The sequence below is a fragment of the Podarcis gaigeae genome (genome assembly GCF_964106915.1).
Source record: "Podarcis gaigeae genome assembly, chromosome: 9".
Taxonomy (NCBI): Eukaryota; Metazoa; Chordata; class Lepidosauria; order Squamata; family Lacertidae; genus Podarcis; species Podarcis gaigeae.
Window position 1 is genome coordinate 75,071,128 of NC_139685.1, and position 22,139 is coordinate 75,093,266.

At 47.5% G+C, this 22,139-nt stretch overlaps 1 protein-coding gene across 6 annotated transcripts in view; it reads right to left on the minus strand.

Annotated features, from left to right (window-relative positions):
* SLC4A11 (solute carrier family 4 member 11) overlaps positions 1-22,139 on the minus strand; it is a 236,541-nt gene that overhangs the window by 141,629 nt on the left and 72,773 nt on the right. The gene's annotated exons all lie outside the window — the stretch shown is intronic.

A 22,139-nucleotide genomic window follows, 5' to 3' on the forward strand; every position in this document is an offset into this window, starting at 1 on the left:
CCCCACCCCAACTCGATTCCAATTGGAGAGCGGCGGATGGGTGGGAAAAAGAGAACGGACCCGTCAGATTGCAGAAAGGCAAATACAGTTTAGAGAGAGGCAGAGAGATGATGCCTCGGTCCACAGAGGTCTTTAGAAAACGGCTTCCCAAGCCAAAAGGTGCCAGGAGGATTCGCGAAGCTAATTCCTTGCAAATTTGCATTCCGTGGCACAGCGGATTAGTCCGGGAACCTGGACTCTCCCTCCTTCCCTAGACGACACTGCCTGCCTCTGCACTTTGCTGGATCTCAATATTTTCCCCCCTGCCTCTGCTGGTCTATAGGAAGAAAGGGGGGGGGGGGAATTGAACAATTAAAGCGACCCTGCACATTTCAGCCAGTGCTTTTAGGTTGGATACCCGGCAAAGCTGGCTGTTTTCTCCTTTAAAAAGCCTTGCAAAATGCAGGAACTGAGAGAGGCATGGTACCCAGAGGAGGGCAGCAGCAGGAGGAAGGGGGTAAAGAGAGGAGGGGGTGGGCAAGGCTGCGGCTCGAGGGCAAAAAAGCAGGAGCTCCCTGCCAGTTCTGCTTGCCCACGTTTATAACCCGCCATCTGGGGAAGAGGGGATGGCGCAGAAGACGACAGCGAGAAACCTCCTTGTGTGCAAGGAGCGGCCTCCCCGCCGATGCTTCCACACCTGGAAGCATCTCTCAGATCCAAGGGGAAGCTATGAGCCACTGGGAGGCAGTAAAGCAAAGGGGAAGGTTGCAAAAAATGGCAGCCCCTGCCTGCCTTGGCATTCAGCAGCAGAGGAGCAAAGAACTGGGGCTCGATTCACACAACCACACAGCTCAGGTCACGCCCACTCCGTGCATTTAAAGCACTCCTGCGTCCCTTTAACAGCCACGGTTTTCTTTCCCTGCCTTGCAAAGGATCCTGGGAGCTGTAGTTTGCTTGGGGTGCTGACCTCTCACAGAGCAGCGATTCTCAGGATCCTCAACAAACTACATCCTCCAGAATCCCCCACAACTCTTAAAGGGGTATAAAAGTGCTTTGAATATCCGGTGCGGATGCCATCGCGATGGGAGAGCACCTGTTTTTTGTGAGAAAGGTCCCAGGATCAGTCCTGCTACCAGATTCTCCAGGTCTGGCTGAGAATGGTCCCTACCTGAAACCCAGTATTGTGGCTGCCAGTCTCTGCAGTCAATAATGAGATAGACAGGACAATGAGATGCCCTGGTATAAGGCAAGTTTTTTTTACGGGGCCTTCTCAGTGGTGGCTCCCAGACTTTGGAACTTCCTTCTTAGGGAGGCTACATTGGCTCCATCCTTGCTCTCCTTTTGCTGGCAGGTAGAGATTGTTTTATTCCAGCCAGATTTGGGGGGTCTGCCTTTTTTAAAGGAACAGGATTTTAAATAGTGCTGCACTGCTTTTCCTATCAGCCTTTTAATAGATCTGTTTATCTATTGCTTTATTCAATTACCATTTAAGTATTATTTAAAATACGTTTTTAGCCTTCTGCCTTTTACCCACGTTGTTTTAATTTGTGTAAAGCGCTTGGACTCCCGGTCTGGAGGATTGTAGAATATAAATCAATCGTAGGACTGTAGAATGTTAGAGTTGAAAGGGACCCCCCAGGTCATCTAGTCCAACCCCCTGCATTGCAGAAACCTAAACTAGATCACACATGACAGGTGGCCATCCAGCCTCTGCTTTAAAAACCTCCAAGGAAGGAGAGGCCACAAATATAACAGCAACTGCAATAAATCAGTAACTCAGTAGATTATTAATCACAGGGTTGTAGGTTTGAGTCCACGTTGGGCAAAAGATTCCTGCATGGCAGAGGGTTGGACTAGATGACCCCTGTGGTCTTTTTCAACTCTACAATTTTACGGTTTTGTATAATAATAATAATAATAATAATAATGATGATGATGTGTCTCAGTAGTAGAGGATCCGCTTTGCCTGTAGATGGTCCCAGGTTGAACTGGAAACGTATGTTGTGGACAGCCCTGAGATCTACGGATGAAGGGCAGTATACAAATTTAATTAAAAATAAAAATTAAAACAACTCCCGGCACTTCCAGACAGGCCTGTGAAAGGCTACTGTCTAAAACCCCAAACAGCTGCCAGCTGTTGCTCATAATCCTGAGCTCGATGGACCAAGAGTGTGACTCACAGGATAGCTCAGCATGTTAGAGTATGGTGCTGAGAATGGCAAGGTTGCAGGTTCGATCCCCGTATAGGACAGCCGCATATTCCTGCATTGCAGGGGGCTGGACTACTAGATGATTCTCAGGTTCCCGTCCGATTCAATAATTCTATGGCTTAGTTAAAAGGCAGCTCTTTTAGTTCCTATGCCCAACAACCCCTTTCCCCTTTATTGATGATTTACACAGAAGGGTTGCACAGTCGTACCCTGGAAATCGAACAAAATCCGTTCCAAAAGTCCGTTTGACTTCCAAAACGTTCGAAAACCCAAGCACGGCTTCTGATTGGCTGCAGGAAGCTCCTGCAGCCAATCAGAAGCCGCGGAAGCCCTGTCGGAGGTTCAGCTTCCCAAAATAGTTTGCAAACTGGAACAGTCACTTCCGGGTTTGCTGTGTTCGGGAGCCGAAACGTTTGGGAACTAAGATGTTCCATAACCAAGGTATGACTGCGCCTAGTTTACAGAGGTGGCAAGGCATTCTGCACATGCTCAAGGAACTATATACTGGAGTATGGAGTCTTGGGACCCGAAAGCGGAATAATAGGGGATTAAGCCGCAAAGAAAATCACTGATCGGAAGGAGTCAAGTGTTTGCTTTAATGTTATTCCAGAAAAAGTAGAGCAGAACAGAATGGGGGTGGAGACATGAAACCCCCAATACCAGACTAAATAGGTCATATATGTATATATGTGTGTGTATCTCACATATCTGCATTAGAAGCATAAACCAGAGAGGAATTTCAGCTTACTTCCCCATGGCGTAGCATTCCTTGTTAGACTACCAAGGGATTCTGTGTTTACTTAAATTCTATACTCCTTTCCCATATAGATGGATAGCTATTCAATGTTTTCTTTGGGGGGGGGGGGGATGTAAAGGCAACACTAATAATTACTAGGCGGTTCTGAGCACTTTTCCCAAGGCTGGCTGTAAGGCGCTGGAGGATTAACAAATCATCTCCAACCCTGATTGGTTTATTTACGGGCTTTTCTGTTTTCCCAAACTGGACGTATAACCGCGCAAACACATCCGAAACTGGAACTTCAGGTTGAAAAAGTAACCCGCCGCATTCCATCGCTCCTTCTGCAAGAAATTTACAAGAAATCCGAACTTGGGAGCTTAATTATGCCCCGGCCTTAGGCAAAAACCATCGGACTCTCTCCATCACTCAGCCCAGCACAGGTATGTATAGACAAACTAGGGAGAGAGAGGCTGCTATTTTTATACTTCTGGCTACAAGCAGAAGATAAGCAATGCCGCTTAAATCAGCGTCCGTGGAGACACCCATAAGCCCATCCCCTGTGCCCCGTAAGAACGCCATGAAATTCCAAACATGAATTGCACATTTGTTCAAAACCCAATTAAAGCCAGTTTAATTAATTCAACAGAAATTGGTCCAGGGACACCAGCTTTTCAAAGTCCGAGAGTCACTTTACACTTCAGCGGCCCCCTGCCACCTCTTAACACAAACACCCCCCCAGTAATTCCCCCCAGGGGGCAGTAGCGGACAATTCTGGGAACCGCTTCTCTACAACGTGGGGGTATGGGGTGCCCAAATTTGACAGCGTTAGTCCTCAACCCTTCACTTTCAGACCCCGTTGAACTAGACTAGGAAGGTTTAACAGCAGCTATTATTAGCCACAAGGATAGCTAAATGGAGACTCCAGATTCAATGGCAGTGTATCTGTAGGTGTCACCTGCTGGGGAATAGGCAACCAGGGGAGGACAGATGTCCGCATGGCCTGCTTGAAGGAACATCTGGGAACATCTGGGTGGGCGCTGTGGGAAGCAGGGTGTTCGACTAGACCTGAGAGGGGGCATCTGTAGTCCCTTGGAAGTTGCTGGGTGACCATTCCCATCATCCCACAACTATTGAAGTTGCAGGCTGGGACTAATGGGAGCTGAGAGTCCGTCCTGATGGACCTTCCTTGCCCAGATCCAGCAGAGTTCTCACGTTCGAGAGATGGAGGCACCAGAAACGGAAGCACTTCCGAAGCCAAGCAAATGTGGAGCTTATTAGGAAGCTATGGGAGGGACTTCTCCAGAGGCAGGAGCAACACGCAACACTGTAAAGAGGGGAGCAGATTCATTTCACACACACCAAAAGAGAAGAACGGTGCCTGCACATTTTGCTGGAAATGGGATGGAAGGAAACTGGGAATTTGGGGGGGGGGGGGGTTGGTTCATCTCGAAGGAGAGGATTCCCTAATTTCCCCTGCAGTGGATGCCCACATGGGAATTGCTTTGAATCGAAGAATCATAGAATTATAGAGTTGGAAGGGCTTCCGAGGGCCATATAGTCTTACTCCATGAAATGCATTGCAGGGGTTGGACTGGATGACCCTCATGGGTCCCTATTCCCACCCTCCATCTTCAGGTTGGTAGCAACGTAGATGAATACCAAGACATCTTATTTGCTTAGGGTGAGGAAGAGTTCTGGAGAACTCAGAGGAGTAGCTCCCTATACAGCTATCTTTGCTCTTCATCTTTGCTTTCATCCTGACCGATCCTCTAAGTCTCTTTCTAATTACACTCAGATGCATCTCCACCGCCGAGACCACATAACACCGGTCCTGAGAGATCTTCATTGGCTCCCAGTACGTTTCCGAGCACAATTGAAAGTGTTGGTGCTGACCTTTAAAGGCCTAAACGGCCTCTGTCCAGTATACCTGAAGGAGCATCTCCACCCCCATCATCCAGCCCGGACACTGAGGTCCAGCGCCGAGGGCCTTCTGCCGGTTCCCTCACTGCAAGATGTGAGGTTACAGGGAACCAGGCAGAGGGCCTTCTCAGTGGTGGCACCCGCCCTGTGGAATGCCTTCCCAGCAGATGTCAAAGCAATAAACAACTATTTTACTTTTAAAAGACAACTGAAGGCAGCCCTGTTTAGGGACGTTTTTAATGCCTGACACTGTATTGTTTTTAATACTCGGTTGTAAGCCACCCAGAGTGGCTGGGGAAACGCAGCCAGATGGGCGGGGTATTATAAATTATTATTATTATTATTATCATCATCATCATCATCTGCAAGGTCTGAATGCTTGTCATCTAGAGTCCAAACGGCAAAGTCACATTTCAATTGGCTTTTGGTCATTAGGAGTTTGTAGGAGTAAACGCCTTCTGTTACTTCGCCATCCTGGTGCCCTCCAGCTTCTCTGGACTACAATTCCCATCATACCTAACTGCTCTGCATGTGCTGGCAGGAGCTGAAGGAAGTTTTGCTCCACAACACCTGGCGGAAACCAGGTTGGCAAAGGCAGGGACAAGATGTCCTTTCTAAGCTGGCAGAAACAAGCCGGCAGTAAATCACACTGTGTAACTCTTCATTAGCAAAAACAGGATCTGCACAGGAGTGTCAGGCCTAATGAGCACAGCAACTCATCTCCGGCTGGTCTTGCCCCCATGAAGCAGTTGCTGAGATAGAAGGTCCCTTCTTCCTCACAGCTGACTAGGTCCCCCTCTTCCCCAGGGCTTTTCCCAAGCAATCAGAGACTACACCTGCATGAATCCAACCTCTCCTCTGCCCTGTTCATACCTCTCCTGGTTCTGGGAGACCAAGAGGGAGAGGAGCTGGTCATAGCAAGAGCAAGAGACACCCCTGTGTCATCTCTGCCTCTTGGTCTCCCTTCTCTCCTGCTTCCGATTCTGTACTTCTCTCTGCCACCTACTCCCCCAGCTCACCAAACCCTGTTACCTCCTCATCTTCCAACGCCTCCTCCTCCCAGTTTTTCCCCTCTGATCCCCAACATCACCCCACCACCAATCCCTGGGCTCTGAGCCTTCCCCCTTTGGGGTTTTTCTCCAACTGGTTCCTCACACCATTCCTTTGCATCCAACCAGCATGTCATTAGCTTTAAAAGTATGGAAGGGAGACCCAGGGCCCTCCAGACTCCCAGCTGCCATCACCCCTGGCTCTTGTATTACAGGACCGCCTCTCCTGGTCTGCCCCGCAGAGGACCTTAAGGTCCATGAATAACCATAGTTTAGAGATCCCAGGCCCTAAGAAAGTCAGACTATCCTCCACCAGGGCCAGGGCCTTTTCAGTGATGGCTCCGACCTGGTGGAATGCTCTGTCCCATGAGACTAAGGTCCTTCATGATTTAACCTCCTTCCGTCGGGCCTATAAGACAGAACTATTCCACCTGGCCTTTAATTTGAATTCAGCCTGATCTTTTATTTCCCTTCTCTTCTCTTCTCTTCTCTCCCCCTCCCCTTTTATGAAGATCACCTGCTCTGAGACCCCACAGCTAATTCTCCCCCGGCCTCCTCACTGGCCCAAGTAGGACCAATTCAGCCAGCTAGCCCTGGAGATTATCTAATGCTTATTAGATGGATTTCCCCTAAATTGATTTCTGAACTTTGAATTTTATGGTTATTCATGGGTTTTTTCCTGTATTTTATGCTGCTTTTACAATTAAGTGTTTTACCGTATTTTTCGCCCCATAGGGCACACCGGCCCATAGGGCGAACCAAATTTTTTGGTGGGGAAATAAAGGGAAAAAATTTACCCCCCCCCCAGGCGCGGGGCTGGGGCGGGGGAAGCCTGAGCTTCCCCCGACCCCAGCCCCCAGAACAGGCTGCTCCCCACAAGCCGTGGGAGCCCTCTCATGGCTTGCGCAGAGTTACCCGAAGCCCGGGAGCGACTGCTCAGCGCGCCCAGGCTTCGGGATAGAGGCAGCTCTCCGCACGCCGTGGGAGCCCGGCGGGAACTCCCGCAGGCTCCCAAGGCTTGCAGATAGCTTCCTGAAGCCTGGAGAGCGAGAGGGGTCGGTGCGCACCGACGCCTCTCACTCTCCAAGCTTCAGCGAAAGCCTGCATTCGCCCCATAGGACGCACACACATTTCCCCTTCATTTTTGGAGGGGTAAAAGTGAGTCCTATAGGGCGAAAAATACGGCAAATTTGCTGTTAGCCGCCCTGAGCCTGGTTTTTGATGACAGCTGGAGCCCAACAGGTTGCCCCTCCCTGCCGAAAAGTGCTCCTAAGCATCCAACAGTCCAGGGATGATGGATGGATTCAATAGGCTATAGGCCAAGCAGCAGGCAGCTGTGATTTTGCCAGCCATGTCCAGGGTCTGAAAACTTGATGGTGCAATCAAAGCCAAGATGATAACTAGCCTGGCTGCCAAGCACCTTCTAGAATATAGATGCCAGGGCTGGACAGAAGTCCAAGTGAATAAATGCATTCTGCAGAAAGCAGCTGGGGGCCACAAAGACATGCACTGCCCTGTTTTCCTCCCATGGCAACGCGGAGATGCAACGGGAACAAGCGGCCAGCCTGAATGATGCTCCTCTGTGCTTTGCCACCAGCAGCTTCTCTAAGCCATGTTGGAAAGCGAGGAGAATATGCAAAACAGCAAAAGCCGAGCAGGAAAAGGCCAAACCCCACCTTCCCGTGCCAGGAATCGATAAGGCAGGTTTCAATATTCAAGTAGCAGCAGCAGCAACACTCCAGCCTCTTCCAGGAACAACTTGGACGATGTGTTTGCTGACAGTGCGCTTACATTGCTGTGTGCAATGGGAGTAAGATCTCCAGCATTTCTAGAGAATGGCTTCTGAAATGCTGGGGTACTGTGGGGGGGGGGGGGTTTGCTTACTTTCACCTTCTTCCCTCCACCTAGTTTTGAAAGGATTCTGGATGTAAGAGCTAAAACGCTCCTGCATGCGGAAGACTCTACACACACACATACACAACCCACGCTCTCCACCGGAGCAGCATGGCACAGCAGTGACACAACTTAAAAATGTCTCTCTGCTGCTTTGCACAGATTCTGGCTTCAGCTGCTGTTCAAAGCCTTCAGTGGTCAGAGCTCCCAACCACAGCACTTTATGGACTGGTTGGATGCAGAGGAATGGTGGGAGGAACCAGCTGGGGAACCCCCAAGAGGAAAAGGCTCAGAGCCTGGGATGGTGGTGGGATGAGGAGTGGTCAAAAGGAGATGACTGGGAAGAGGAGGTGTTGGAAGCCAACAGATCTTCATGAGCTGGGAGAGTCTGTGGCAGAAAGAAGACCAGAATCGGAGGCAGAAGCTGAAGCAGAAGAGAGGGGAGGCCGAGAGGCAGAGAAGAGTCTGGCTGGTGCAGAGTCACAGGTGTCTCTCCTTCCTGCTGCAACAAGTTCCCCTCCCTCCTGTTTTCCCAGAACCAGAAGAGGCGTGAGGAGGGTGGAGTAGTTACCTTCACGCAGGCATAGTCTCAGATTGCTTGGGGAAAGCCCTGGAGAGGAGGGGACTTAAGACAGCTGTGGAGGATGCAGGGATCTTCTGTTAGCAATTTCACTTCTCTGATTTGTGATGGGTGTAAATCACATGCTCGTCTGAGAAAAGTGTGGGAATCGGAAGACAGTCTTATCTCTTCCACTGTATAGTATGTACTTTGTAATGTACTTTTACTTGTGCCTGTTGTATTCTCAGAACTGGAGAGCATGGATGCCTTTATGCTTTTGTCTGTACATAACGTGTAAATAAATAGTAATTAGCTCTACGGTGCCTCACGCTTCTTGCTGTGTTATGCCAGGCGTGTTAGTGTGCATATACCATCTGGTATATGTCGCTGAGCGTACTGGAAGAGAAGGGAGATGCCTTTTCCAGAGCTGCACATACCCCAGGGTGTTTTCCAACATCTTCATTCTCAGAAACTGCTTTATGGGAGCAAGACCTACCCGAGATGACTTACTGTGCTCATTAGGCCTGACACTCAGCCAAGTCTGAGAAGATTGTGTTTTTGCTAATGAAGAGTTAACTGCAACTGTGATCAGTATTATTTACTGCCAGCAGGCTCCTTGTGACACAGCCTAAGTGACAGCTCAAGGATGATACCCCATTTCGGCAGGGACTTAATTTATTCTTTGTTGTACAGCGCTGAGGACATGTTGGACAGCCTTTAGATTGGTGGTGGGGAACCTCTGGTCTGTGGGCCAAATTAGGCCTCTCTTGCCCCACCCCCCAAGAAATCTGGTCAAGCCAAGTCCACCAGCCATACTACGTTTTATATGCAGCATCAGGTGTGTAGCAGGTAAAGCAAGCGGGAGCTTTGCAGGCACCTTATTAGCTGATTGTTAGGGCTTGCAAAGCACAGGGCTCACGACATCATTGTCAGCAGGCCCATCTGTCAAACCCAAACTGCAGAGGGTTGGGGAGGTAAGGCCAGATCCATTGCCTAAACCCAGTCCCCTATTGTGCTCTGGATATTGTCGGACCCCAACTCCCATCACCCCTGACCACTGGCTATGCCAGGCAGGGGCTGGTTGGAGATGGACTACAGCAACATCTGGAGAGCGGCAGGTTCCCCATCGCAAGCTTAAAAGGTAAAGGGACCCCTGACCATTAGGTCCAGTCGTGGCCGACTCTGGGGTTGCGGCGCTCATCTCGCTTTACTGGCCAGCATGACTAAGCCGCTTCTGGTGAACCAGAGCAGCGCACGGAAACGCTGTTTACCTTCCCGCCAGAGCGGTACCTATTTATCTACTTGCACTGGTGTGCTTTCGAACTGCTAGGTGGGCAGGAGCAGGGACCAAGCAACGGGAGCTCACCCCATCGCGGGGATTTGAACCACCTACCTTCTCATTGGCAAGTCCTAGGCTCTGTGGTTAAACCCACAGCACCACCCGTGTCCCTTCATCCCTAGTTTAGGATGATCTTAAGCCTAATGGTGATTTGGGAAATTCTTCTGCAGAAAGTATGAAGGGACTGGCTTGGGCAGATCACACTGGAGACACAACGGGAAAAAGCACCAAGGCACGGACTTGAAAAAGAATACATCTTGAAATTGTTTTGTGAAAGAATCCCCAAAGCTACACATTTTTGTCGCAGACAGAGTGCTTTAGACAAGAAATCCGATTGCGTAGGAACATCATGACGCCGTGTCATCTCAACACACGAAAAGGCTGTTAAGACATAACTTGGGGGAGAACAAGCAGACACAAGCTGAGGTTCTGCATGCCTTCCTCCAATTAGACACAGGGATTTGGCATAACCTCAGTATGCGACAAACCAGTTTGCCATTCCATCCCGAATCTGGCAATCTGGGATTGAAAAACAAAGCTGATTCCACGAGTGCAAGGACTTCCAGCCAGGCAATGGAACATTTCTGCCCTCTCCTTTCCCTATGTCTCCCTCCTCTAAATCCCCTCCAAAGGGATTGGGGGGAAACCCAAAACAAATTTAGGGAGCGTGAAGGCTGAGGATAGGATAGGGAAATTCCACACAGCTCTAAGTCCTCACACTAGCAGAACTGTCTAGCTAGATGCTGTCCACAGTTTGGAGGCAAGCTTTGGCTGAGTGGGTTTGGACACAACAGGAAACCATGGTTTGCTGCAAACTGTGATGCAGGATTTCAAAGTTTCATATTGAAATATTACAGGAATATGAAATTTCTGTATTACAGGAAATAAGCAAATACGATTTCAATCTTTAAAACTTATTCTCTTAGGTCTTTCGATAACTTCCCCACTTTCTGTATGCGAGCTGCAATTTCTGCAGGACCAACCATGGTACTTGAGAACCACGGGTGGTAGTCAACTAGCTTTTACTCAGAGTAGACCATAATCAATGACCATAATTAGGCTAGGCGCATTAATTTCAATGGGCCAACTTTGAGTAACACGTGAGCCTTGCAGGATGTCTTCAGGAGAAGAAAAGGCTCATAAAGAAGACATTCGGCTGAAACCACCTTCAAATTTCAATCTCTCCCTTTATAGACACATCAGCTTCTCAAAGCACAAGCCTTGTGCCCTACCAGTTCTGGAGCTTCTACTTAAATTATGACACCTCTCTTTTGTAAGCTCCTTGCATCCATTTATTAAAAGCTTTGCATTCTAATTTTCCAAAAGCATCCCACATAAAACGCTACCACAGTAATGTATGTTTTAAACCCACATACCCTGCGCCCCCCTTTTCACACGAAATATCCTGCCCACTGAAAGTCGGCTGAAGAAATACAGTGGTACCTCAGGTTACATACACTTCAGGTTACAGACTCCGCTAACCCAGAAATAATACCTCGGGTTAAGAACTTTGCTTCAGGAGGAGAACAGAAATCATGCTCTGGCGGTGCGGCAGCAGCAGGAGGCCCCATTAGCTAAAGTGGTACCTCAGGTTAAGAACACTTTCAGGTTAAGAACAGACCTCTGGAACGAATTAAGTACTTAACCTGAGGTACCACTGTAATGCCCTGCAGATGTTCTAGAGCTGGGGTAGAAAACACATGGCTCTCCAGATGTTGTTAGACGCCAACTCCCACTGACCAAAGTTTCAGGGATGCTGGAAGCTGCCAGCCCAGAAACATCGGGGGGGGGGGGGTTGTGCACAAGTTTAAGAAGATGCTGAGGAACATCTCCCAAAAGCAACAAACTTCTGACTATTTTTAAATAGGGCGGCGACTGATATAAGCATGTCGCTTTGTGGTTCAAACCCATGATCTGGAAGAGAAAGCCCCTTTCCTCCGGCACTCGCAATGTGTCTTCTCAATAATAATAATAATAATAATAATAATAACAATAACAATAATAATTTATTTATACCCCGCCCATCTTGCTGGGCTTCCCCAGGCACTCTGGGCAGCTTCCAACAAAATATTAAAATACAGTACAGTGGTACCTCGGGATGCGAATGGGATCCGTTCTGGAGCCTGTTCTCATCCTGAATAGAATGTAAGATGCGTCTGCGTGTCTGCACATGTCGCGTTTTGCTGCTTCTGCGCATGTGTGTGACATCATTTTGAGCGTCTGCGCAAGCGGCAAAACCCGGAATTAACGAGCTCCGTTACTTCCGGGTTGTCGCGGAGCGTAACTTGGAAACACTCAACCTGAAGCACATTCAACCCGAGGTATGACAGTAATGCATCAAACATTAAAAGCTTCCCTAAACAGGGCTGACTTCAGACGTATTCTCAAAGCACCCTCAACAGGTGAGGAGCTGAAGACACCTGGACTGGCAACATCCGGCTTGACAACTTGCACACGGGGCCCCCACAATTTGCTCGTGGGCCTCGCGGTCCACTTTGGGGCAGCCCGTGCCCAGTTAGACATTCCTTACGTCGCAATATCCCAGTTGCGAAACAGAAAGTGCCTCACAGCTGAGCATCCTTGTTCTGACAACTCAGTCTCCCTACAATGCAGCGCCACGGCTTCAGTGCTCACAGGGAGCGTCTGTCTGTTTACGTGGTGCCCGCAACGAACTCTTGAGGCAATTGGCACATGCCACTTCTCAGATGCTCCCGGACCCTCCCAAAGAAAAGCAATTGGTTCCATCCTGGACGGCACTTAGCCGCAAGCAGAAATCCAGACCTTCCTGTTCCAAGCGCAGCAGGAACAGCCGGCGGGGGAATGCCACAACATGTCGCGCACTGCCCACCTTGACAAAGAACACTGCCTTTCCCTCCTGCCAAAATGTTTAGGGCTACAGTTCCCAGCAGCCTCAGACACAACAGCCACGCTGGCTGGGAGTCCAAAATATCTGCAAGGTGTCACAACATTATGATGGAAGATTGGGAAAAATTATGGGAAACGGATTTAAAATTTACAGACTGTTCCTTACTGAAGGAGAATTACATGAAGATGATGTACAGATGGTATGCGACACCAGTGCCGTTAGGGAAAATGTATAAAACTAGTTCAAATATATGTTGGAAGTGTAAGGAAAAGGAGGGGACGTTTTATCATATGTGGTGGGACTGCAATGTAATTTAAAAAATTTCGGAAATGATATATAATGAATTGAAGAAAATGTTCCATCTCACATTTGTTAAAAAAAACCTGAAGCATTTTTGTTAGGGATTGTAGGGAAAGACCTGCCAAAAAAACTGAAAAGCATCTTCATGTATGCGACAACGGCCGCGAGAGTCTTAATAGCACAAGGATGGAAGACTGAAGAAACTTCACCTAAAGAATCATGGCAAGAAAAACTGGTGGACTATGCAGAACTGGCAAAATTGACACATAAGCTACGGGACAAGGATAACTGTGATTTTAAAGATGAGTGGGAACCCTCTACAAAACATTTGAAGACGCAGCAAAGTGAATTGGACTCCTTGGCAGGTTTTGAATATACATTCACAAACTTTTTATTGATAATAATAAGTCATATAATTTAAGGATCTATACAACTTTGTAACATGCAGAGAACAGCATTTACAGAGAAACCAAAGACTGGAACTGAGGGAAGTCAGGGGGGTGTGGGGGTTGTGGGGGGAGGGAGGAAAAATGGGGGGGGGGATTAAGGATGATATGTTTTTGGATAATATGTTTTGTTTAAATTTTCAATAAAATTATACGGTAATAGTTAAGAGTCTGGAAGAAGATGTGGTTTTAAATGTTTAAAATGGGACTCCAGGGGAAGTCCTGAGATTTGGAGGAATCTGAGTTAAAGAAAACCTATAAAAATACTTTTGTTAAAAAACCAGAAGCATTTTTACTGGGTATAGTGGGGGAAGAGATACCAAAAGGAGATAAAGAAAACTGTTTATGTATGCAACAACTGCAGCAAGAATTATTTTAGCCCAAAAATGGAAGCAACAAGAAGTCCCAACGAAAGAAGAGTGGCAGACGAAGATGATGGACTTTGCAGAACTGGCGAAGCTGACGGGAAAAATCCGAAACCAGAATGACCAAGCATTCCAAAAAGATTGGAGTAAATTTATACAATATCTGAAGGACTATTGCGAGCAATTCACAACACCATCAGGGTTGTAAAAAGACATAATGACAACTGCTCTTCCCTTTTTATATTTATTTAAAAATTGTGACATTTTGAAGGAGTGAAATGTAAATTGGAAAATGTATAAATGATATGAGATAAAGGTTAACTTTGAAGGCGGAAAGGAGGGGAGTCAACAAGCTCTTAAGAGCTAAAGAAGTAAAATGCATAGTGATGATGTGTTTAAATTTTATATAATGGAAAATTAATAAAAATTAATTTTAAAAAAGAGTCAGAGGAATCTCTGTATATGGATACGTATTTGAATTTTTTATAACTTTGTATTGGAAAATCAAATAAAAACGATTTCAAAACAAACAAATGAAAATCTGCAAGGTGCCACCAAGCTAGAAATTCCCCAGGCGCGTTTTGCAAATGGCGCAGGTCCAATTGAGACGATATGGAGATCTCTGAATGCCGGACTGGTGAATGACATCTCCATCTGGCTGGCCCCTCCGGCTTTCTTAAGCAGGTCAGCAAAACAGCTTACCTATTGAATGTAAAGGTAAAGGGGCCCCTGACCATTAGGTCCAGTCGTGACCGACTCTGGGGTTGCGGCGCTCATCTCGCTTTATTTGCCGAAGGAGCTGGCATACAGCTTCTGGGTCATGTGGCCAGCATGACTGAGCCGCTTCTGGCAAACCAGAGCAGCGCACGGAAACGCCGTTTACCTTCCCACTGGAGCGGTACCTATTTATCTACTTGCACTTTGACGTGCTTTTGAACTGCTAGGTTGGCAGGAGCAGGGACCGAGCAACGGGAGCTCACCCCGTCGCAGGGATTCGAACGGCCGACCTTCTGATTGGCAAGTCCTAGGCTCTGTGGTTTAACCCACAGCGCCACCCGCATCCCTTACCTATTGAATGTACATCCCACCTTTTTCTCCACCCCCCTCCTTGGTTAATCCCTACAATGACCCTGTGAGGTAGTTTAGGAGGCTGTGACTGGTCCAAGGTCATTGCCGAGTGGGAATTTGAACCCTGATCTCCCACGTCCTAGTCCGACACTCTAACCACTAAACCACACTGGCTTCCCAGAGTACTTCTGCTATGGGGCAGCTATATAAATTAGGTAGGTAGATAAAATATGGGGAAAGCAAAATGTCACTTAGAGAAGGACCTGAAATCTTTTCTTTGTGAATTTGTTTCATTCTGGGTTCTTTTATTTGATGTTTTAATGTCTTGCAAACCGCATTGAGATTTTTTTCATTTAAAATAGAAAGCAGTATAGAAATGAAATGAGTAATAATAATAATAATAAATTCAATTGTGGGGGAAATGGCACCTAAACATTCCATTGTGGTGACCTAGGTTTAAGGTTGGTGCTGGAGGAGACTCTTGAGAGTCCCATGGACTACAAGAAGATCAAACCTCTCCATTCTGAAGGAAATCAGCCCTGAGTGCTCACTGGAAGGACAGATCCTGAAGCTGAGGGCTCCAATACTTTGGCCACCTCATGAGAAGAGAAGACGCTCTGGAAAATACCCTGATGTTGAGAAAGATGGAGGGCGCAAGGAGAAGGGGACAACAGAGGACGAGATGGTTGGATAGTGTTCTCGAAGCTACCAGCATGAGTTTGACCAAACTGAGGGAGGCAGTGGAAGACAGGAGTGCCTGGTGTGCTCTGGTCCATGGGGTCACGAAGAGTCAGACACGACTAAACAACAACAAAAATATATTTCCTACTCCAGAAGTCGCCTTATTAATTAATTAAAAGGATCTATAACCCACCCTTTACCCGAAGGCACCAGGGCAAGAATGGGTACAACCTGAGCCAAAATCCAGCAATCATATTATATATTCCACATTTGAATTCTATTCCACACACGATGCTACATTTGAACATATGTCTTAGAATCAACAATCTTGTTTGGACATATGGGCCGCCTCCGCAAATATGTGTGTTTAAATCCGGCAGTGGAAGGCAGTGGAAGACAGGAGTGCCTGGCGTGCTCTGGTCCAGGGGGTCATGAAGAGTCAGACATGACTAAACAACTAAACAACAAGGTTTAAGGTGCCAATTGGCCAATTGGCAATTAGCTTATATATCTGAGTTTCTAATGCTGGTACCAAGTCAGAAAAGGCTAAGATAGAGCTACACTTCTTCTGCAGAAACGAAAGTGATCAGGATCTGAAACTAAGGCACTTCCTCATATTGTCAGTCGAGGCATTTGTGGAATCACAGAATTGTAGAGATGGAAGAGACTCAAAGGGGTATCCAGTCAAGACCCCCCCCAAAAAAAATGCAGGAATCACAGCTGTTCTTGCACTGTATGCAAGAATCTCCAGCTAACAGAAGACCCACCGGCTCTCTTGCAACTTGTATTTGGGAGCCGATTGTTCCCATTTCACAGATGGAAAACTGAAGCTCTGAAAAAGGTCAAGTTAGCTAACCAGACGTTCATCCCCCCCCCCCCCCCGGTTGTGTAATAAGCAGCCAAATTATGTTTGGGCCACGCCTTTGTGATCCATCTAATTAAAGGGCGGAAAACGTCTCTGGAATGATGTGTTATTTAAGACAATAGCAAGGCAACAACTCGGGCTGTTGTTGCTTCCCCCTCTGCAACCAACTCCCTGACAAGGAAACTGTCCTCTTAAAAAAAAAAAAAAGGTGTTCCTTGGATGACAGAGACGCTTGTTTTGAAAATTGCTATTTGCCGTATATTATAGAAAGTGTTAACTCTGCTCAAACTTCTTGGACTTATTGGACAGCCTAACATTTGCAACTTTTGTTTTGCAATTTTGAAAGGAAACCAGGAAAAGAAACCAGGCAAGTATAGATCTGTCCCTGTGGCACAGAAACATCTGAAGCCGCAGATCCCTTGCCCTCCAGCCATATGGATGTAAGGAACAGCCTCACACATCATTTTTGCAAGTGACAAGAATGAGATGTTCTGCAATATGCAAAAGTATGCAAGGATCTTGTGTTGGGGTTTTTTGGGTGGGGAGAGACACAAAATCAAAACACAAGTCGGATAATGTGTTTACTGGCATGCGATGGGGGTCATGCATGTTACCCAACAGTTAATTATGCAAACTGTCCTCAAACGAAGTGTCAGTTGCGAACCTTGCATAAGATCCTACACCAAGCAATTTGCCTGGGCTCTAGGGGTTTATTTCTGTCATTTCTACGTCTTGCATAGATGGCTTCAGAACAGGAGATAGGCTCTAATGGCATCTTAAAGGCCCACATATCCGATTAATCTGGCCGCCCAGGAAGTCCAAGGCAATGCATTTTTAAATGTGGACATATGCATCCCTTCCTTATGAGTACATGACAATCCGTAACAAGAATCATATTCCAGGCAGGTTTGCTCTGAAGGAAAGGGCACAGATAAAAGCAGAACAGAACCTTCAGAAAGAAGACATGTTTTGCAAAAAAAGATGAATAATCATCCACTTAGGAAGACAGGAAACTGCCTTTTGCTGAGACTGCATCTGCAATATACATTGAAGGCACTCTCCCCCACTTTAAACAGTCATAATAATAATAATAATAATTTATTTATACCCCGCCCTTCCCAGCCAGAGCTGGGCTCAGGGCGGCTAATACCAGTAAAATTACAATAAAAACATAATAGGGGGAAGAAGAAAAACCCAATTTAAAATACAGGTTAAAATACAATTTAAAATGCAGCCTCATTTTAATAGTAGCCCATAGATCAAAACCATAAGGGGAGGGAAACATAAGGGTCTGACTGAGTCCAAACCAAAGGCCAGGCGGAACAGCTCTGTCTTGCAGGCCCTGCGGAAAGATGTCAAGTCCCACAGGGCCCTAGTCTCTTGTGACAGAGCATTCCACCAAGTCGGGGCCAGTACTGAAAAGGCCGTGGCCCTAGCTGAGACCAATCTAACCACCATGCGATTTGGGACCTCCATAGTATTGTCATTTGTGGACCTTAAGGTCCTCCGCGAGGCATACCAAGAGAGGCAGCCCCCCCAAAAAAATCCTGGGAACTAGTTTTTTCAGGGTGCTGAGTGATGTTAGGTAAGGTAAAGGGACCCCTGACCATTAGGTCCAGTCGTGGACGACTCTGGGGTTGCGGCGCTCATCTTGCTTTATTGGCCAAGGGAGCTGGCATACAGCTTCCAGGTCATGTGGCCAGCATGACTAAGCCGCTTCTGGCGAACCAGAGCAGCACACGGAAACACTGTTTACCTTCCCGCCAGAGCGGTACCTATTTATCTACTAGCACTTCATGCTTTCGAACTGCTAGGTTGGCAAGAGCAGGGACTGAGCAACGGGAGCTCACGCCGTCGCGGGGATTCGAACCGCCGACCTTCATTTGACAATCAATCCCTCTTCCCTGGGAACTCTGGGAAGTGTGACTCTGCAAAGGGGAAATGGGTTTCCTAACAACTCTCCGCACCCTTAACAAACTACACTTCCCAGGATTCTCTGGGGGAAGCCAGTACTACTTAAAGTGTTATGATACAGCTTTAAATGTGCAACACAGATGAGGCCTGAGTCTGACAATTGGAATATGTAAGCTCAGGATAGTCTGCTGGCACATTTGCAAAGCTAAGCAGGGTCCAGTATGCTTTCAAATTGGATGGGAGACCAACTGAGTGTTGAGATTCCTGCATTGCAGGAGGTTGGCCGAGATGACTCTTAGGGTCCCTTCCAAATCTACAATTCTACGATTCTATGACTGAGCTATGGCCCTTCCCCAAATTATCATTCCTGTACATAATTACAAGTTCTACAAGGGAGGAGGGAAGAGAAGAGGAAGGTCAAGGCCTTACAGCCCTACTGTCAACCAAACTCCATCCATATGAGCTGGGCCGAAACAAACAAGATGAATTTTAACAGGGAGAAATGGAAAGTATTGCACTTGGGCAAAAAAAATGAGAGCCACAAATACAAGATGGGTGACACCTGGCTTGAGAGCAGTACATGTGAAAAGGATCTAGGAGTCTTGGTTGACCACAAACTTGACATGAGCCAACAGTGTGACGCGGCAGCTAAAAAAGCCAATGCAATTCTGGGCTGCATCAATAGGAGTACAGCATCTAGATCAAGGGAAGTAATAGGGCCACTGTATTCTGCTCTGGTCAGACCTCACCTGGAGTACTGTGTCCAGTTCTGGGCACCACAGTTCAAGAAGGACACTGACAAACTGGAACGTGTCCAGAGGAGGGCAACCAAAATGGTCAAAGGCCTAGAAACGATGCCTTATGAGGAACTGCTAAGGGAGCTAGGCATGATTAGCCTGGAGAAGAGGAGGTTAAGGGGTGATATGATAGCCATGTTCAAACATATAAAAGGATGTCACATAGAGGAGGGAGAAAAGTTGTTTTCTGCTGCTCCAGAGAAGCGGACACGGAGCAATGGATCCAAACTACAAGAAAGAAGATTCCACCTAAACATTAGGAAGAACTTCCTGACAGTAAGAGCTGTTTGACAGTGGAATTTGCTGCCCAGGAGTGTGGTGGAGTCTCCTTCTTTGGAGGTCTTTAAGCAGAGGCTTGACAACCATATGTCAGGAGTGCTCTGATGGTGTTTCCTGCTTGGCAGGGGGTTGGACTCGATGGCCCTGGTGGTCTCTTCCAACTCTATGATTCTATGATTCTATGAGCTGCTTAATGTATCCTAGGCACTGAGATTTTGGAGTGACGCCTACAAAGAAGAGGCTTCGCTTTAGGAAGTGATGACTGCTCATGTAAAACTGGATATTTACGGCTCTCCATCAGCACAGAACAGTACGTCCTGTGCATGTTAGAAAATATATTCCCTGAAGCGTGGACAGGTATGAGATTTATTCAGTTTGTACCACGGATCTAGGCAATTTGCTTGGCCTTCAAGAGACCAGAACACTCCCAGAGAGACTACGGGCTTGTCGGTGCCCAACAATTAAAACTCTCGAGTGCAGGTACAGACAGCCGAGCAAACTGCTGAAAGCTGCTCTGCAGCTTGGAAGTACTGCACCAGGTTTGCCAGCTTTAGTTTTTCTAGGGTAGCCAGCTCTCAAAAACGTTGCAAAATAAAGGCTGCACTCATGCATTGCGAAAAGCAATGGTTTCTGGCTTGCCATGGTTTACTGTGAAAAAGCAGAGAACTGACACTGCCCAAGCACTCTTGCATTCCTTCTCCTCTAATGCAAGCAGAAAGAACAAACCCGGAATCCACAACTAACCTTGGCTTCCAGTTATGGTTAAATACTTGGTAGTGGCTGGCTGCTCCTAAACATAACCATGGTTTGCTGCTGGTCCGATTTGTTCATCTTGCTCTCTCTAGGAGAAGAGCTAAGCCGCAGCAACTGAGCAGCATATACCACCAGTGGGCTACTCGCCGATCGCCGAAGAATGGATGCTTTTGAATTATGGTGCTGGAGGAGACTCTTGAGAGTCCCATGGACTGCAAGAAGATCAAACCTCTCCATTCCGAAGGAAATCAGCCCTGAGTGCTCACTGGAAGGACAGACCGTGAAGCTGAGGCTCCAAGACTTTGGCCACCTCATGAGAAGAGAAGACTCCCTGGAAAAGACCCTGATGTTGGGAAAGATGGAGGGCACAAGGAGAAGGGGACGACAGAGGACAAGATAGTTGGACAGCGTTCTCGAAGAAACCAACATGAGTTTAACCAAACTGCGGGAGGCAGTGGAAGGCAGGAGTGCCTGGCGTGCTCTGGTCCAGGGGGTCACGAAGAGTCAGACACGACTAAATGACTAAACAACAACAAGAAACCACAGTTTATTGTGCAAACACAAATCCGAGACCTCTTTTAAAACCCCGTTTCATAGCCAAACCTTTTTATCAGAAACCAAGGGAGAAATCCAAGACAGCATTCTAGACCTTTCTCAGCTTCCACCTGCCACTCCGTTTGATGAAATATTATTCATTGGTTTTGAAGAGATAACTCCCCTTTTCTCTCTCAGTATAATTGGCCGACCACAAATGCCACCGCCATCCCAAGTAGTGATTGTGGATCTCCCTAATTGCAACACTTTTCAACCTCCGCTGTGACTCACCAGCTCATCATCACTGCAGCCTCAACCCTCAACACCAGCAGTGTTAGGCTAAGAGATGGCAACCACCCCAACGTCACCCAATGTGCTTCATGTGGGGATTTGAACCCTGGTCTCCCAGGTCATAGTCCCAACACACTATAACCATTCTGCCACACTGGCTTGCCCTTCAGATGAAGGGTGGTATACAAATTTAATAAATAATAGCAATAGCCCAACCCCCTGCAATGTAGGGATCTTTTGCCCGACATGGGGCTCAAACCCACGACCTTGAGACTCAATGTCTCGAACTGAAATCCTAATCTGTTTCGAGTGACAATGGAGTGTGCCTCTGGGGGTGAAGTCAAACCACTGTGTTTGCAGCTTTCAAAGTGAACCCCCCCCCCCCGGGAGGGCACACAAGCCTGAGTAGTGTGTATGGAGGGCCTGGGCTGCCCTGAACTGCCCTGGTGATAAGACCCCCCTCTCAGCCTCGCTGCTCTGGTCCAAAGGAAAGCAGAGAAAGATGCGCCAACTTAGCTGCAGGATTTGCCAGAAGGAGGAATACAATGCGCCATCCAACTGTCTTAGAGACCCCACTCTGTATTTGTGTAGGGTTCACAGTGCTACCTTGGTTCTCGAACTTAATATGTTCTGGGGGTCTGTTCGACTCCCAAAACTGTTCGAAAACCAAGGCACGCTTTCCGATTGGCTGCAGGAGCTTGCTAAGTGGAAGCCACGTCAGATGTTTGGCTTCGCAAACCGGAACACTTACTGCTGGGTTTGCGGTGTTCGGGAGCCAATTTGTTTGACAACTAAGCTGCACGAGAACCAAGGCACCTCTGTACTTCTTAGCCCAGAGCATTCCAAACTGTGTCTCAAGACACATTAGTGCGTCAGCAGCAGTGTCTAGGAGTGTCGCACGGACGCTCCCCACTGTGTCGCAAAATGATGCATGTTTAGAAAGTGTGTCACCGACATGAAAAGTTTGGAAAGCTCTGCCTTAGCTTTTTCTTCTCCCGAAGCTATCCCACAAGACAGCAGAGATTTAGGATCAGAGCTTTCCTTCTCCTAGAAGGGCTTCCTTCCCAGGTGTATGAGCCCCACCTGCCCCTCACTTCCCTCTACTACAGCAAGTGCAAAAACCACCTTCTTGACCACTGGACCCACTACCGTTCTTATCCACTTACAACAACGGAGCCTGTCTTCACATGCAGGGGAAATCCCTAATACAGCAAGGTTTTGAGACTCGTCGGCTCAAACCCTCATCTGGTTTAGCAGCTGCAGAATACAACCTGAAAAAGCTGAGAGTTTCA